Source organism: Triticum dicoccoides, chromosome 4A (assembly GCF_002162155.2).
Source record: "Triticum dicoccoides isolate Atlit2015 ecotype Zavitan chromosome 4A, WEW_v2.0, whole genome shotgun sequence".
Lineage (NCBI taxonomy): Eukaryota > Viridiplantae > Streptophyta > Magnoliopsida > Poales > Poaceae > Triticum > Triticum dicoccoides.
Window position 1 is genome coordinate 538,835,590 of NC_041386.1, and position 6,698 is coordinate 538,842,287.

Here is a 6,698-nt window from a genome sequence, read left to right on the forward strand (position 1 = left end):
TTTATTTGCAATTATGGAGCACCCTAGCTTGAGTCAATCGAGCTCTACTTTTGCTACTTTGTGAATCTGGGCAGATTGTCAACTTGTTTGCAATTTTGCCGATGATGTTGTAGTTGATCCGTGCATGCTATGCTATTGTTCTTGCCATGTCTAGCTTGCATTTTGTGTATATTTGATGGGTGTATGCTTAGCTTGTCATGACTTGCACCGTAATGAGTGCATCGAGCTCGTAAACATGCCTACTTGAGTTATGTTTCAGCATGTTCCAGTTTTCACTAAGTCTGTGATCTGATTATGTTTTTGCGATGTTCACATGCTTGCAATTGTATTTTCTGATCCCTTTTGGCTCAAGATCACTAAGGGACTTTTGTTAAGCTCTTTGATTAGCTCCATGCCATGCTTTACTTTGCCATGTTCAGGCCCTGTAGCATGTAGTTTTGTTTCTCCGAAGTGTGCTACCTGATCTGAAATTCCAGACAAGTGTTAATTTCACTAAGTCTGAGATCTGTTTGCCATATGCATTTTTGCCATGCTTGTTTGAACCTGTTAATGGAGGAATTGGCCGTATCTCAGTGCTAGACTTTTGTTAAGCATCTTGAATGCATCCCTGCCATGTATTTTTATGCCATGTTTGGGTGCTGTAGCTTATTCATCTCATTGCATTTAGATGGCTACTTGCTGTAAATCGCAGACCGGTGTCATATTTGAACTTGCCATTTCCAAACCGTAACTCCGATTCCGGCGTTCTTTATATCGTTTTCAAGCGATTTCATCTCATCTTTCCAGTGGCACACTTGGATTTCCAAGTTGAGGCCAGGTTCATGCTTTCCCTTGCAAATCACGCATATGCATCGCATACCGCATCTCGCATATCATACCATGTTCATGTGTTGGTTGTTTACTATGTTGTGTGCTTCTTTTCCGGTGTTTGCTTCTTCTAGTTGGTTTCCGATAACGTCGTGTTGTGAGGATCCGTTCGTCTACGTCCGTTTGTCTTCTTCATGGACTCGTTCTTCTTCCTTGCGGGATTTCAGGCAAGATGATCATACCCTCGAAATCACTTCTATCTTTGCTTTCTAGTTGCTCGCTCTTTTGCTATGCCTATGCTGCGATACCTACCACTTGCTTATCATGCCTCCCATATTGTTGAACCAAGCCTCTAACCCACTCTGCCCTAGCAAACTGTTGTTTGGCTATGTTACCGCTTTGCTCAGCCCCTCTTATAGCGTTGTTAGTTGTAGGTGAAGATTGAAGTTTGTTCCTTGTTGGAACATGGAGATGTTGTTCCTTGTTGGAACATGTTTACTTGTTGGGATATCACAATATGTCTTATTTAATTAATGCATCTATATACTTGGTAAAGGGTGGAAGGCTCGGCCTTATGCCTGGTGTTTTGTTCCACTCTTGCCGCCCTAGTTTACGTCATATCGGTGTTATGTTCCCGGATTTTGCGTCCCTTACGCGGTTGGGTTATAATGGGAACCCCTTGATAGTTCGCTTTGAATAAAACTCCTCCAGTAAGGCCCAACCTTGGTTTTACCATTCGCCACCTAGCCTTTTTTCCCTTGGGAGTCGCACATCCCAAGGGTCATCTTATTTTAAACCCCCCCGGGCCAGTGCTTGTCTAAGTGTTGGTCCAAACTAGAGCCCCTTGCAGCGCCACCTCGGGGAAACTCGAGGGCTGGTTTTAGTTGTACGGATTGCTTATCCGATGTTGCCCTGAGAACGAGATATGTGCAGCTCCTATCAGGATGTCGGCGCATCGGGTGGTCTTGCTGGACTTGTTTTACCATTGTCGAGGATGTCTTGGAGTACCGGGATACCGAGTCTGATCGGAATGTCTCGGGAGGAGGTCTATTCCTTCGTTGACCGTGAGAGCTTGTGATGGGCTAAGTTGGGACACCCCTGCAGGGATTTGAACTTTCGAAAGTCGTGCCCGTGATTATGGGCAGATGGGAATTTCTTAATGTCCGGTTGTAGAAAACCTGAACTTGACCTTAATTAAAATGAATCAACAGTGTGTGTAACCGTGATGGTCTCTTTCCGGCTGAGTCCGGGAAGTGAACACGGTTGTTGGAGTTATGCTTGACGTAGATTGGTTTAGGATCACTTCTTGATCATACTTTTATCGACCGTGCTTTGCCTTCTCTTCTCGCTCTCTTCTACGTATGTTAGCCACCATATATGCTAGTCGCTTGCTGCAGCTCCACCTCATACCTTTACCTTACCCATAAGCTTAAATAGTCTTGATCGCGAGGGTGCGAGATTGCTGAGTCCCCGTGACTCGCAGATACTTCCAAAACCAGCTTGCAGGTGCCGATGAGTCCGTGCAGATGACGCAACCAAGCTCAAGGAGGAGCTCTATGAAGATCTTGTCCTTTATGTTGTTTCGTTCTAGTTGATCAGTAGTGGAGCCCAGTTGGGGTCGATCGGGGACTTTGTCGCTTTTGGGGTTCTTCTTTTATTTTGGTTCCGTAGTCGGACCTTGTTTGTATCTGGATGATGTAATACTTTATTCATGTAATTGTGTGAAGTGGCGATTGTAAGCCAACTATGTATCTCTTTCCCTTATGTATTACATGGGTTGTGTGAAGATTACCTCACTTGCGACATTGCTTTCAATGCGGTTATGCCTCTAAGTCGTGCTTCGACACGTGGGAGATATAGCCGCATCGAGGGCGTTACAGATGTGATCACCGTCGGCACGCTATCTCTACATCTACCTTCAGGATTAGTTTTAGACATGAATAATTATTATTTAGTGTCAGCGTTGAGCATGAACATTATATCTGGATCTTGTTTGATGCGAGACGAGTATTCATTTAAATCAGAGAATAATGGTTGTTCTATTTATATGAGTAATATCTTTTATGATCATGCACCCTTAAAGAGTAGTCTATTTTTATTGAATCTCGATTATACACATATTCATAATTATGATGCCAAAAGATGCAAAGTTGATAATGATAGTGCAACATATTTGTGGCACTGCCATTTAGGTCATATTGGTGTAAAACGCATGAAGAAACTCCATGCAGATGGGCTTTTGGAGTTACTTGATTATGAATCATTTGATGCTTGCGAAGCATGCCTCATGGGCAAGATGACTAAAACTCCGTTCTCCGGAACAATGGAGCGACCAACTAACTTATTGGAAATAATACATACCGATGTATGCGGTCTGATGAGTGTTGAGGCTCGCGGCGCGTATCGTTATTTTCTGACCTTCATAGATGATTTGAGCAGATATGGGTATATCTACTTGATGAAACACAAGTCTGAAACATTTGAAAATTTTAAAGTACTTCAGAGTGAAGTGGAGAATCATCGTAACAAGAAAATAAAGTTTCTATGATCTGATCGCGGAGGCGAATATTTGAGTTACGAATTTGGCGTTCATTTAAAACAATGTGGAATAGTTTTACAACTCACGCCACCTGGAACACCATAGCGTAATGATGTGTCCGAACATCGTAACCGTACTTTATTTGATATGGTGCGATCTATGATGTCTCTTACCGATTTACCACTGTCATTTTGGGGTTATGCATTAAAGACAACTACATTCACTTTAAATAGGGCACCATCTAAATCCGTTGAGATGACACCGTATGAACTATGGTTTGGCAAGAAACCTAAGCTGCCGTTTCTTAAAGTTTGAGGTTGTGATGCTTATGTGAAAAAACTTCATCCTGATAAGTTTGAACCCAAATAGGAGAAGTGTGTCTTCATAGGATACCCAAAAAAATGTTGGGTACACCTTCTATCACAGATCCGAAGGCAAGATCTTTGTTGCTAAGAATGGATCCTTTCTAGAGAAGGAGTTTCTCTCGAAAGAAGTGAGTGGGAGGAAAGTAAAACTTGATGAGGTAATTGTACCTTCTCTCGAATTGGAAAGTAGCTCATCACAGAAAACCGTTCCAGTGATGCCTACACCGACTAGAGAGGAAGCTAATGATAATGATCATGAAACTTCAGATCAAGTTACTATCGAACCTCGTAGGTCAACCAGAGCATGTTCCGCACTAGAGTGGTATGGTAATCCTGTTCTGGAGGTCATGTTACTAGATCATGGCGAACCTATGAACTATGAAGAAGCGATGATGAGCCCAGATTCCGATAAATGGCTTGAGGCCATAAAATCTGAGATAGGATCCATGTATGAGAACAAAGTGTGGACTTTGGTTGACTTGCCCGATGATTGGCGAGCCATAGAGAATAAATGGATCTTCAAGAAGAAGACTGACGCTGATGGTAATGTTACTGTCTACAAAGCTCGACTTGTCGTGAAAGGTTTTCGGCAAGTTCAAGGAGTTGACTATGATGAGACCTTCTCACCCGTAGTGATGCTTAAGTCTGTCCGAATCATGCTAGCAATTGCTGCATTTTATGATTATGAAATCTGGCAAATGGACGTCAAAACTGCATTCCTTAATGGATTTCTTAAAGAAGAGTTGTATATGATGCAACCAGAAGGTTTTGTCGATCCTAAAGGTGCTAACAAAGTGTGCAAGCTCCAGCGATCCATCTATGGACTGGTGCAAGCATCTCAGAGTTGGAATATACGCTTTGATGAGGTGATCCAAGCATATGGTTTTATACAGACTTTTGGAGAAGCCTGTTTTTATAAGAAAGTGAGTGGGAGCTTTGTAGCATTTCTAATATTATATGTGGATGGCATATTGTTGATTGGAAATGATATAGAATTTCTGGATAGCATAAAAGGATACTTTAATAAAAAATTGCAATGAAAGACCTCGGTGAAGCTTATTATATATTGGGCATCAAGATCTATAGAGATAGATCAAGACGCTTGATTGGACTTTCACAAAGCACATCCCTTGGTAAAGTTTTGAAGAAGTTCAAAATGAATCAGTCAAAGAAAGGGTTCTTGCCTGTGTTACAAGGTGTGAAGTTGAGTCAGACTCAATGCCCGACCACTAGAGAAGATAGAGAGAAAATGAAAGTCATTCCCTGTGCCTCAGTCATAGGTTCTATTATGTATGCAATGTTGTGTACCAGACCTAATGTGTGCCTTGCTATAAGTCTAGCAGGGAGGTACCAAAGTAATCCAAGAGTGGATCACTGGACAGCGATCAAGAACATCATGAAGTACCTGAAAAGGACTAAGGATATGTTTCTCGTTTATGGAGGTGACAAAGAGCTCGTTATAAATGGTTACGTCGATGCTAGCTTTGACACTAATCCGGATGACTCTAAGTCACAAACCAGATATGTATTTATATTGAATGGTGGAGCTGTCAGTTGGTGCAGTCCCAAGCAAAGCGTCATGGTGGGATCTACGCGTGAAGCGGAGTACATAGCTGCTTCGGAAGCAGCGAATGAAGGAGTCTGGATGAAGGAGTTCATATCCGATCTAGGTGTAATACCTAGTGCATCGGGTCCAATGAAAATCTTTTGTGACAATACCGGAGCAGTTGCCTTTGCGAAGGAATCCAGATTTCACAAAAGGACCAAACACATCAAGAGACGCTTCAACTCCATCCGTGATCAAGTCAAGGAGGGAGACATAGAGATTTGCAAAATACATACAGATCAGAATGTGGCATACCCGGTGACTAAGCCTCTTCCACGAGCAAAACATGATCAGCACCAAGACTCCATGGGTGTTAGAATCATTACAATGTAATCTAGATTATTGACTCTAGCACAAGTCGGAGACTGGAGGAAATATGCCCTAGAGGCAATAATAAAGTTGTTATTTTATATTTCCTTATATCATGATAAATTTTTATTATTCATGCTAGAATTGTATTAACCGGAAACTTGATACATGTGTGGATACATAGACAAAACACTGTGTCCCTAGTAAGCCTCTACTAGACTAGCTCGTTAATCAAAGATGGTTAAGTTTCCTAACCATAGACATGTGTTGTCATTTGATGAACGGGATCACATCATTAGGATAATGATGTGATTGACAAGACCCATCCGTTAGCTTAGCATATTGATCTCATATACATATTCCTTTGACTATGAGATTATGCAACTCCCGGATACCGGAGGAATGCCTTGTGTGCTATCAAATGTCACAACATAACTGGATGATTATAAAGATGCTCTATAGGTATCTCAGAAGGTGTTTTTTGGGTTGGCATAGATCGAGATTGGGATTTGACACTCTGAGTATCAGAGAGGTATCTCTGGGCCCTCTCGGTAATGCACATCATAATAAGCCTTGCAAGCAATGTGACTAATGAGTTAGTTGCGGGATGATGTATTACGGAACGAGAAAAGATACTTGCCGGTAACGAGATTGAACTAGGTATGTAGATACCGATGATCGAATCTCGGGAAAGTAACATATCGATGACAAAGGGAATAACGTATGTTGTCATTACGGTACGACCGATAAAGATCTTCGTAGAATATGTAGGAACCAATATGAGCATCCAGGTTCCGTTATTGGTTATTGACCGGAGAGGTGTCTCAGTCATCTCTACATAGTTCTCGAACCCGTAGGGTCCGCACGCTTAACGTTTGATGACGATTTTGATTATATGAGTTATGTGATTTGGTGACCGAATGTTGTTCGGAGTCCTGGATGAGATCACAAACATGACAAGGAGTTTCCAAATGATCGAGAGGTAAAGATTATATATATATATATAGGACGATGGTATTCAGACACCGGAAGTGTTCTGGGGGTACCGGGTACATATCGGGTCACCGGAAGG